The 12,473-nt window shown below is 42.9% G+C and overlaps 1 pseudogene; it reads left to right on the forward strand.

Moving 5' to 3' along the window:
• The first annotated feature begins 1,777 nt into the window (after positions 1–1,777).
• Positions 1,778–2,597, forward strand: LOC121833634 (annotated as a pseudogene).
• The last annotated feature ends 9,876 nt before the right edge of the window (positions 2,598–12,473 follow it).

The following is a 12,473-nucleotide window of genomic DNA, read 5'->3' on the forward strand; positions in this document are numbered from 1 at the left end:
AGAAGAAGGACGGAACGCTTAGGTTCTGCGTGGACTACCGACAGCTGAACGCGGTAACAAAGAAAGTCGTCTATCCACTCCCCCGCATTGATGACACGCTAGACCGGCTGTGCCACTCTCGGTACTTTTCATCGATGGGTCTGAAGAGCCGTTACAGGCAGATCGAAGTAGACGAGCGGCACCGAGAGAAGACAACTTTCATCACGCTGGATGAACTGTACGAGTTCAAGGTGATGCCCTTTGGACTACGCACGGCGCCAGTAACTTTCTAGCGCGTCATGGACACCGTACTGGCAGGACTGAAGTGGCAGAGCAGTCTCGTCTACCTCGACGAAGTCATAGTGTTTTCAAGTGACTTCGACGAGTACTTGCGACGACTCCGAGCTGTCCTCCAAGCCATACAGACCGCTGGACTCACCCTTAAGCCGTCCAAGTGCCGGTTCGCCTATGACGAACTGAAGCTTCGAGGCCACGTGGTCAGTAACGACGGCATTCGCCCAGACCCCGAGAAGACTCGCGCCGTTGCGGCATTTCCAGCGCCTTCAGGAAAGAAGGCCGTGCGAAGATTCCGTGGATTTTGTGCTTACTATCCACGCTTCGTTCAGGATTTCGCAAGGATTTCCGCACCACTCACAAAACTCACGAAGGACGCCGAGAATTTCGAATGGGCCGAGGAGCAGCACCAAGGAAGAGGTCCTCTTGGATCACCCCCGAAATCAGAAAAATGGCTGGCCGGAAACGAACCCTCTTCAGACGTGCCGCTCGTACACAGTGCCAGATTTCCCTTCAGAGGCCCAAGGACTTGCAGCGCTCAATCAAGTCTGCCATCTCTCGTGCTCACAGTGCCTTACGCCCACACCATCTCTACGAACACAACGAAGGACCCTAAGTTGTTCTGGCAGTATTTCAGTGGGCTACAGTCTAGCCGACAGCGTCCCTGCTTCTCCAGAGACCATCACCCCACCACGTCCCCCAGGGACATAGCACAACTCTTCGCTTTACAGTTCTCCTCTGCTTTCAGCCACACTCCTCTACTCCAGATCCCGAGCTTCTTGTGCAGACTATCGAAGCTTCTACCTCCCAACCTCTAACCTGCCTTCCAATTTTGTGTTTGTCTCTCGGCGATCTGCATGAAGCTGCCCGACTGATCCGGCCCTCCTACTATGCTGGGCCTGACCTGCTCGCCCCTACTTTCATCAAGTCCCTATTCCTTCACCTATCTTTCTCCTTGCTCCCACTTTTCCAATCCTTTCTCGACCCCTCCTACGTGCCCTCCGTCTGGAAGAAGGCCCTCGTGACACCAGTTCACAAGGGTAAAGGGAAACCCCTCAACGACCCTTCCAGCTACTGGCCCATCTCTATTACTTCTATCCTTTGCCGCACTTTTGAACACACCATCAACCAGCACCTTCTTCGCTTTCTAGACAACGGCCTCTTTTCTGCCTTCCAGCATGGTTTTAGGCCCAATCGAAGCTGTGAGTCAGCTCTCGCTACTATTGTACACAACATAAGCAATAACCTGGATAACCATTCCCCAATCGACATCATTCAACTAGACCTGTGCAGCGCCCTTGATTTCTTCGACCGCTCTATTCTCCAGAAAGTTGCACAAACCGGTATTCGTGGTCCCCTGCTGCTATGGTTGAGCCGCTTTCTTATCGGTCGCTCTCACCGTGTAGTGTTCCATGGGAAGGCCTCCGATGAGTTGACTGCCCCCTCAGGGGTACCCCAAGGCTCAGTACTGGGGCCCACATTATTCCTCTTGTATGTGAACTACATGCCTTCATCGCAAGAGTGTCTGCTGGTGCAATATGCAGACGACACCACCATTCTGGCCCCAGCAGACATATCCTCCTCCACGCCGGTTGTCCAGAGTCTCCTAAACCAGATTGATTGCTGGGCAAGAACAAACTACCTCTCAATTAGCTTTCACAAAAGTTCTGCGATGCGAGTCTCCATAGCCGCTCCACTTTCCTCCTGCATACTACCTGTCAGGTTCTCCCATTCCAAGTGTTCAGTCCCTCCCAATCCTTGGGGTTGTGTTCAGTTCTACTCTGGACGTCACGGCTCAGATTACAGACACTGTGTCCAGGGCCCGGCGGACTCTTGGCTTTGTCACACGTGTCTCAAGGAACTGGGGACATGAAACTTTCCGCGGACTCTATACTGCCCTAGTCCTGCCTCGTCTGGAATACTGCTGCTCTGTGCGGTGCCCCTTCCAGGCTCACCTCATTGACAGGCTGGAGGGCGTGCAGCGCCGGGCTACTCGAACCCTTAATTTTCGGATGTTGGGCCGGCAAGTTCCTGTGCCGCCATATGAAGCTCGCCTTAAGGCCCCCAAGTGGCAGAGCCTCTGCCACCGTCGGACAGTGCCTCGGAGTGAGCTCCTTTTCTACTCATGCATAAGGATCGGGAAGCGAGCAGGGCAGCCAGAACTCCTGCATGCCCCAACAGTGCGCCACTCGCACTCCGTATTCCCCGCCGCCCTCAGAGACTTTCTTGCGGCCCCCCTGTCGATTCGATCTCCACTCCCCAAAAACCGTGACGAGTCCGCTGCCCTGCGCCGTGCATTCTCGCTATCAAAGCACCTAGATTGAATCTACGCCATGATGTTTAGTGTTTGATTTCATTTTCTTTTTCTTCGTTCTCTGTTGTTGTTGTCGTTTCTATTTTATTATTCCATACCCCAGGTGGTTGGCTGAAAGGCACACCAGTGTACGAACTCTCGCCTTTCTGTCTTCGCCTCGCAAGCCACCCGACGTAACATTACTCTTGCAAATAAAGATTATTATTATTATTATTATTATTATTATTATTATTATTATTATTACTGGTTCAAGTGCAAGAAGGCTCAAGTTAGGGCCTTGGCTTCAGCCTCTAGTCTGCTTGCTCAGCGTGTCGCCAATTGCAGTGGCCTTCTTAATTTTTTAATTCCCTCCTTTTTTGTTAGAGGTCCAGCTTGATAACTAAATTGACAGTGTGACGAAACTTTCTCAAAGTGCCTTAGGAGTCGCTTTGTGGCGTGGCTCTATGTCGCAAGCTGCAGCACAAGCAGGGCCCCTAATCTAGACACTTGGAAAAAAAAGTCGGCGAGAATTCCGGCAGCCTGGATTGGCCGGCGGCAAGGTCAAGCACAGCGCCGGCCAGTCACGGCTGCCGGATTTCTCGTCAACTTTTTTGCCAAGTGTCTAGATTAGGGCCCCAGGTCACTCTTTTTTTTCAATGTGTGATGGCTATGTCGTGGAGTTCTGCTTCTATTGAACAATGACATCAAATTGGCAGTTTTCTGGAGTTCCAGATTTATTTTAGTACTAAATGTTCCTGTAAGTTAGTTTATTTTGATATATTGTCATCTTTCGTGTGGGGTGTACCTTTTCCGTTGTGTGAGATGGATCTTTTTGAATTTTGCGTGTGTGTTCTACATCTTTGTTTTCTCATCCAGGCACCTACGAGTCCCGTTTTTGGTACTTCTGTCTTGTGCAGTCACATATTTTTTTGCACTACTGCATGTTTCAGTAAGTTGGTTTGTTAATGTATGTTGCCACTTTTCTTGTGGAAAGTGTGTTTCATTATTTTTTTAAAACTTTACGTGGGTTTTATATCTGTGGATTCCTATCCAGGCATCTATGTGTTCTGTTTTTGTATGGTATTGTTGTACAGTCCCAGCTATTTTTAAATTTTTTACTATTCTTTGTTTCGGTAAGTTGGTTCGTTTAGATGTGTTATCACTTTCTTTTTGAAATCTGTGTTTGGTTGTGTGTGATTGATTCTTTTGAATTATGTGTGCATTTTATTTCTGGGTTTTCTTCCACAGGCATCTGTGACTCCTGTTTTTTGTATATATTAAGCTGCTGTGTCAAATAAATCCTAGTGTTGTTTGAGGTCTCTATGTTCTCTGCCTTTTTAACTTCCATTTTTTTAGTCTCGGGTCTTCATCCTTAAATCTTACCCATGTCTAAACGGTACTTTAAATTTTAATTACTGCCCATGTCTTCGCCTTCAAAATGTTAAGTAAACAAGTGTTGTAATGAATCCTGTACTGAGTGCACCACCATAACGATCTCCATCCTCTCCACTTTAAACTTGCTTTTGTAAGACTTTTGCATGTTGTAAAATGCTCTTCAATACAACCCTGTTGCAGGTGCTGATACTGTGTGTTGAGAATTACTTTCCATTTAAGAACAGGGGAGCATGTATGTTAATTGTAATGCTTTTTCTTATTTTAGTGCTCAATACAATAAACCTATTTAATATAGCATGATACTTACCTAAAGATATTTGTAGACTAAACGTGCATTTACTGATTTCTGTCTGCATCACTGCATTTTAAGGGAATAGGTGAGCAAAAATATTGTATTAGTAACACATAAAATATTCTGATTTTTGTCTGCGGAAGGTCTTTTGAGAAAACAGGCCAGCAAACAAAATTTGTAGATACATACTGCGGCCGTTTAGGGAATATAGGAGAAAAACTTAAATCTGTCTGGATTTGTGCGTGCACTTTGATACGCGCTCTGGTGCCTACAGGGCACCAGCGCACAAACACAAAAGGCAAGCAACTTTTTTGTTTTGTTTTGAAAAAGTAAGTTGTAAGGTTTTTAGAACATCTGCACCAACAGGTGAAAAACTTTTGAATACTAGACGAGCTATGGAAAAAACGGAATGTTTGCCCATCAAATTACCTTTAAACCCTGCACGGCGGCCGCCTGTTTAGTGGTTTTTTTTTTATTTTTCATCAAATGACTTATTTCAGTTTCAAAGCTTTTGCAAGCACAGCGCGTCCAAGCATACTCAGAATTCCAGCGATATTGGCTTAGTTTCAGTTTCTAAATTTGGCTCCTTCCGGTTAAGAAACCAAAAAAAAAACCTCAACATGTCCTCATGGGATGTCTCTTATTATGGAGTTCTTATTTCAGAAGCTCTGATTGGTAATCCAGAACTTATCGCGATAACAATATCGGCGAATAAGAGGTGATAGAAAGCAGAATGCATGTGCTCATATCTGCGCCAGCTCGTTGATCGATTTCATTTTTTTCATTAATGCAAGGCCGAACACGGGTAGGTATTACAGCAGATGATAACGAACATAGTATCAAATGTACTTGCATAGATCGACGATCTGTAAGAACTGGACCAGAATGCCAGCGGCAGCCAACGGAACTTTCGCGAGCACGTTTGTGTTATATGCGAACCAAATCGTAATTTTAAATGGGAAATCAAACGCATACTTGACTAAACACGTGACGTTACGTGTCCTAAAGTGGTCACGCTCCATTTCACGGCTGAGAATGCTCACTAACTACATACAGAGCTCACAAACGGCTGCATAAGCCCTGTTCCACATAGACTCAACGGGCGAAGAAGTTGGCAATATGGCGGCTCCACTAGCAGACGACAGAGTTGTCTCCACTCTGGGACGGCGGCAGCCAGCGACATTGAGGAACTCTAGGCCAAGATGCACTTTGATTGCAAACCGAAACTTAAAAACCTGTCGAATTTGTGCGGTTTTTCTTAAAGCCGTAAAATGCTCCGCATATTACGGCTTTCTATCCTTCTGCAATTTGTTGATTTAATGTTTTTCGATGATTCTGAGCAATTTTCTAATTGAAACCATGCTCTTAAACACAATATTAAAGATTAATTACGCAAAAAGAATTCACAATCGAATCATCCTGGACTTTAATCATTTCCCTAAATAGGCCCCTGGATCAGAACCAAAACAACACAAATCTTTTTTTTTTTTTTTTTTTTTTTTACGCGTGGTTTTTGCAATACCGTTTTCTTTCACCTTTTGTGAAACACCCTGCATATGTCCTCGTCAGAAACACAAACAAGAGCACTGGTAAGAATAGGAAAATCAGTACCCTTGCAAAACAAATAAAACTGAATTGGACTATTATGCACCGATAGTGCCCAAGGGAAACAAAAGTCGCGTGATACGAAACGGCTGATACAATAAATTGTCATTGAATTTTGTTATGTTTTTAACGCGGAAAATATTCTAGAAACTAAACCGCATATGCGATTGTTCAAATATTTTTCACGCTAGAAAAAAAAATATTAGGAAATAGTGAGCTGGGCCTAGTGAAATGAACACCAAACAAAATACCGCCTGCAGCATAGTTTCCAGCGCTTCCACATAATGCTCTCATAATTCTTTTTCTTCAAGCGGCACACTGTAGAATACGTTACTTTTTGTGTTTCCGCAAATATTTAAGAAAACCCACTAAAGAGATACGGCGTGTTACAACTCACACTTTAGGAATAATGATGTTTCTTTAATCGAGAGAATGGCTAAAAACGGCACAAATAACATGGCAACATACCTACTTACTCTAGTTCGCCAGTCAAACGAAGGGTATTATGAATGCAATTTCACGAAAAAAATCATGCTGCACATTAAATAGGGTGTGCCTCTAACAGCTCTGCATAGCGATCAAAATTATAGAATACGATGAACTGATACAGAGAACTTACGTAACGCTTTCTTGAGAATGAAAGTTGTGGCGACTGATAGTCTGAATTGTGGAGGTTTGGTGGCTTATTTATATCCCTGAGTGTAGGCGTGTTCCTAGCAACGGGCAATTGCATCAACGTTTTCTCGCCAATGGTAGCTAAGAAAGCAGGCAGGAGGAGGAGACAAAAACTGCGCCTGTAAGCCTGGCCCCTAGACTCCATTCGAAGAGCATTGTCCTTCCTTGAGAAGACAAAACAGAAACTGCATAAAATTCTAGATTAAACATAACCTTACAGCCGTTTGTACCTCCGCAAAGTTCCTTTTATAGTGTTTTCTTTTTACAATACAACATTTTTCGCACAAAAGTGCTGGACACTTTTAAAGATGATATTCTGCGTTGTTTTCACCATCTACAGGTGCCGACTAGGCTTTGATTTGTTTTACAAAATTGTTCGTCCCCACCACAGAGGCCCAGGATGGTCGTCATGATAACACGTTTCTCGCTGACCACTAACCTAAACAATGTGAAACCGTTGTGTGTTGCTGCTCCAAGGCCCCAAGCAGTGGATACAAAAAATTGTCTTCTGGAGAAGCTATCCGATTATGCTAGGAACTGGGCACAAACAACTCCTGTGGCGGTTTATTTCACAGGCTTAAAATAAAGTTTTGGTCTATGTAGCGATGAAGTTGTACCAGAATGACTCTCGTCAATGCCTGCTGGCTATGCTTAAAAAAGGCGAATCCGCTCTTAGAAAAAGCACGAACTGTCTCAAGTAGATGCAAAGTGAGCCGCATTCCTCTAAGTCTGTAAAGTTGCTGCAGGTAAAATTCGTGTTAAAATGAATTGAAGTGAAAGATTATCGAAGGATTACATCGCATAAGAGAATGTCTTGACGTATTAGTTTTCTTGAAATCACCCTACCTGGTTTGCTGTGAGCTTTGACGCACAGAACTTGTGCTCCGACCCGGAAATCTCAAGCATGAAACTCTACCGATACCAGGTTTTATTATTAATTGTTATTTGGCTTGTTACAATATTTATAAGATGCACTCTTGTAATGTTCACGCTGTTCTGTCATTGAATACTTTTTAATTAATTCCTCGTCTCTCCTATAGGAATATAACGTGGATATCTTAACAGGCGTGATAAAATAATAAGCGGAATACATATCTCTTCCGCTTGATTTGCAAAGAAAAAACAATTCAATAAATTGCCAGTACATAAAGTTACTTATTGGCATAAAAATATCACAACCAGTAAAATATCTATATATGGAGTTTGTAATGGCTCAATCATCACAAAAATTCACGAAACCATGCAAAATACATTATGTATTTGTTTGTTGTTCTGCAACTACCATACAATATAAAAATGACAGATTTCGGGAATTTCTAATGATCCGATCATAACTGAGTTACAAACAATGGTTCAAAATTCATGGTTTTTGTTCTTCTTGAAACGCCGGTAAAACATAAATTTTGTTAACCACTGTTTTCGATCTCTGCATCTATAAGACAAAATGTATCTTCATGTACCTGCTATATATTCACTCGTGTTTTATTCCCAAAACAGGTGAAAGACGTACATATATTTCTCCTGGTTACCAGCCTGTTACGTCAATAACTATCAAAGAGTTTTGTCGGTGGAGGAGTGACGAATAATAAAAATAATAAATTGCCTAAACTAGCAATAGTGTGGACACTGCGGGGTGTACCATAAACGTATAGTAAAAAAATTCAATAAAATCTAAAAAAGAAAAAAACATTTGGTTTTAAGGTGAGTACAATTTCGACCTTTTGGGGCCGGAGGGATCCTTAGCGCTTCATACAACTCGGTAAGCCACACAAATAATCTATGGTGGACTGATATTTATATAAAGCACCCCTCGTTAAATCTACCCCTGCATTATATTTTGTTAAATCTATTTTGGTTCCAGCCTTTTTGTATCGTCAGCAATGCTACACGCTGCTCGTAAACAAGGACGCGGTTCAATTCCCTTACATTTTAAGAGCCTTTTTGGGTATAAGCAGACAGTAGTTATCCGCAGCTATTTAGCTACTGCTTCGTTCCTACAGGTGACAAATTTATTTTTAGCCGGTGGAAAATAACTCTTGGCTTGTTACCAAACCACCCCTCTTTTTGGATGTAAACACATTTTTAGAGATCTAGGAGTGATAGTGGAAGTGCTGAGGCATTACGTCTCCGATGGGTATGATAGAAAGAGAGTTCGCGGCATCCTTCATACTGAGCGCTGAATAGGCGAAGTCAAACCGCGTAGCTGCAAAGAATTTCGACATTCAGTAGAAGAGTGTGAAGATGCGGACATCATAAAGCCCCGTGATAAAATTCACACGTCACATTTCCTACAAGTGTCGACATCTACTGTTTGGTGAACACGCGAAACACGCGACAGGAGTGAGTGCCCCGCCCCCATTCGCTTCCAAGAGCCGCATGAGGCAGGGACCTCATGCGTTAGCTCATTGATGTCACCTGCAAGACGAATACAAACACATCGAGAGGCTTTAGGACTCATACAAAGCTTCTGAAATAAATGCCTATTAAAAATAAAACAGATCACCTGCTTTGGGGATTCAGCATGCGCTCGCCCACAATGTCAGGCACGAGTCCTCATATATGTACAGACAATGCGCTAGGTGACGACTATTCGAGGAAAACCATCCTAGTCAGAATTTTTCTCTTTGGACTGCATACCGTGCGCGGACTATACCATTCCCCGTAAAATATGGTAGTTATTTGCAAGAATTATTCCTATATTCTAAGACTTTAAACTGGTTTACCAGTTTGCCCTAGTTATGGCCTACATTCATCATTTTTAAAAGGTAAAGTGCAATCAAAGCTTTGCGTTACAACCATTTTTAATTAAAGTATATTTCAAATTACTGTATAACAAATTCAGTATATCAATCTCAAAATATTTATACAGTAAGGACCGACCATAGTCGCTGACAACTCAAGAAACGTAGAGTGATGACTTCCGAAAATCTCAATATCGCTCCTTAACCAATGAGATTGCACGATGAACCGATACCGCAAACCCAAATATTCTTGTACAATTTTAGAGCGGTACCAAACTGCCAACTCCCGATGCAAACTGATAGTACGCAACGATTACTAGCTACGTCTGACACCTGCTGAAGATGTTTTCCCACACTGGTCTACATATCAACAAATTATTTCTTCGTCACCATCGTGCAATTGGGAAATGACTATTGCCGGTCGACTTTGCGGTTCTTTCTAATATTTTACGTCCCGCCATAAAACGCGCGTTTGGCTCACAGAAAATGTATTTAGATGTCAAGCGGCATTTCATCCTTTTAAATTCGTACGTACCATGCAATAGAACAACACGCATTGCACGACAAAAAAAATATATTCGAGGATATGCTTGCAGCGGCATACTGTTGACGCAAAAATGTATTAAGTTAACTATACTTAGAAGGCACGGTATTTTCTTAATAACAAAAGCATCGACTATGAAGGTGTTGCAATTGCGCAGTTAACTCGCGTAATCCGGCTCCAAGAAATTTGAACGACGAAGCCAGTGGTGAAAGGAGCAAACCAAGCGTGGAACAATATGACAGCGCCAGAGAAGCAACGTCATCGCTCTTGCCCTACACGCTTGTTAATACCGGCAAGTGCAACTGCGGGAGCGAGCTCAAGGTGCCGAAGCTCCTGCTATCGACTTTGAAGACCTACGGACGCACACTGGCTGCTGTTTCGTTCTTCGGCCAGCCACGCAGTTCTTAACGCCCATGTTACCGGGCTATGAGCGCACCATGTCGTCACCCCTGTGTGCACAACATGTATGCACAGCAACAAGATGCCTTTGTCATTTTCCGCGCCTCGTGCACACGTCCTCCTGCACACGATAAGTGTCCTAATCTGCTTTGCACTAGGGAGAACATAGATTCCAGTAGTGTTTACCCCGCGAAAGTGTGCCGAGATGCTGCATTCACCATGCTTTGTTATATTTAACAGCTGGGAGAGATGCTAAAGCCTTTCTTCGAGAATCCGCGTGGCAGAGCCAGCAATTTAGGCCCATTTGTTTTCTTAGGGGGTGAAATTCCGCAAAGGAAGGTTGGTTGTGTTCCAGCTTTTCGGGGAATAAGAGATATAATCTAAGGAAAAAAACATTTGTCGACTGCTGAGTGCGCCTCGTAACGTAGGTGCAAGACAACGTCGGTGCATTGTTGGCGTTGTTAACAATGCGATCCCGAGGGCCTAGTCAACAACTATGCGACATCCGCCTCAAGCTACATGCTGTTTTCCTTTATGGTTTCGCTCTCTCTTGGAGGTCAGAGGCGGACAAGTATGAGGATGCCATACTGTTTGAATTGTTTTTCGCGAATAGATTCACACTTGTATACACACTCCTTGATCTCAGGCAAGGATGTTGCAAAGTCGGAGCTACCAGCTGCTGTGAGCATGCCGCGGCAATTTTAATGCTTGCGAATGACGTCAATGACAAAAGAATGTACTGCCAGACCGCACCTTTATATCAAGCCATTAAAAGCAAAAAACGAAGAGGGACGTGAACACAACCACCGCTCATCTGTTTCAAAGTAATCTACATGTGTCATATAACATATAATTATAAAAACTGCAACACGTACTTTGTCTTTTTTTACACTCGCTGTCGTCAAAGCAATACAATTGTAATTAACGCATGGGCGTCAATATTACCACTCATATGCTTATGGCTAAAACAACTGATCGTCGATCAACTTGCATACGCACCAATAATGTCTCTTGTTTTGAAGCTTTTTACGTTACTCAAAAATGATATAATTAAAAACAGCTTCAAGGAATACACAAGTTTTCCTGTGTGATTTTTTGGTTGTTGTTGCTTAGGCACAGTTAAAGTTGATATATCTAAAATCTCTGCACCTGGAAGGGTTTCACTATCGTTTATTCCTTAGTGCGGAAAAACTTATGGTTAATTTTGAATCTTATTAATCAATTTCCAGTTACTTGCCATGGCGACGTACGCTATCCAACTCACCTTTTTTTTTTCTTTTTGCTTTCCCTTCATACCTCTACCAGCACGCTTTAATGATCGGCCAAGGAATGTACTAGTGCCTCATTTTGTAGAATTCCTTGGAAAGTAATTATGATTGATGTACGCTAACTAGATCATTTTCATATTGTGTATATATATATATATATATATATATATATATATATATATATATATTAAACTAGAGTAGAACCGGCAGTGCCAATTTTCTTACAGCTATGCGTGAAAGTCAGTGCGCAATTCGTGCTACGGTTATCGGCATCTCTTTACCTCTTGTTTCTTTCGCCGCTTACATGCAGGTACGCTATGTGAGCTTTGTCCTCAATTTGAAAGTTGTTTCAAAAGTGGTACCTGCATTTCTTTCTTTTTTTTTATCAGCTGCCGCGTGGAGACTATTGTAGGTATTACATTCGGGGCTTCTAGTAGATCGTCATCTGGGTATTGTGGGCCCTAAGGGCGTGAGCTCAGACCGCGCTCAAAGTGACGGAGCGAGCTCCCGCTAACAACGCAAAACTCCAGCAATGCCCTTGCGTTCGATCTAAGGAAAGTCTTTGTCAACTTGACTACCGCCTCATGCTAAATAACGAGGAAACAATGACTAACAGGCCTGTCGTCCGCACAGTTCCTATCCATGTTTCTCGCCAGACTTAAAACCTTTACTCAACAAAAAAAAAATTATTTACAATTACCATTGTCTGGTTTAAAAGGTAATGAATTACCATTACAAATTACTCCCTCTAAAGTAATTGACTTTTACTATGTTACTTTACTCAATTACTTTTACGTTACTAGAAACAAACGCAGAAAATACCTGCAATGTCTACTGCGTGTCTGTGGGTGAAATTTTGATCCCCATCATCATCATCATCGTCATCATAATGCCTTTATGTGTGCCAATCAACAACCAACAAAGGTCTACAATGTCCTATAAAGGTCAACAACATCAAAAATAAAACAGATTCAGTACTACCTACCCC

Source organism: Ixodes scapularis, unplaced genomic scaffold (assembly GCF_016920785.2).
Source record: "Ixodes scapularis isolate PalLabHiFi unplaced genomic scaffold, ASM1692078v2 PGA_scaffold8__174_contigs__length_109621045, whole genome shotgun sequence".
NCBI classification, from domain to species: Eukaryota; Metazoa; Arthropoda; class Arachnida; order Ixodida; family Ixodidae; genus Ixodes; species Ixodes scapularis.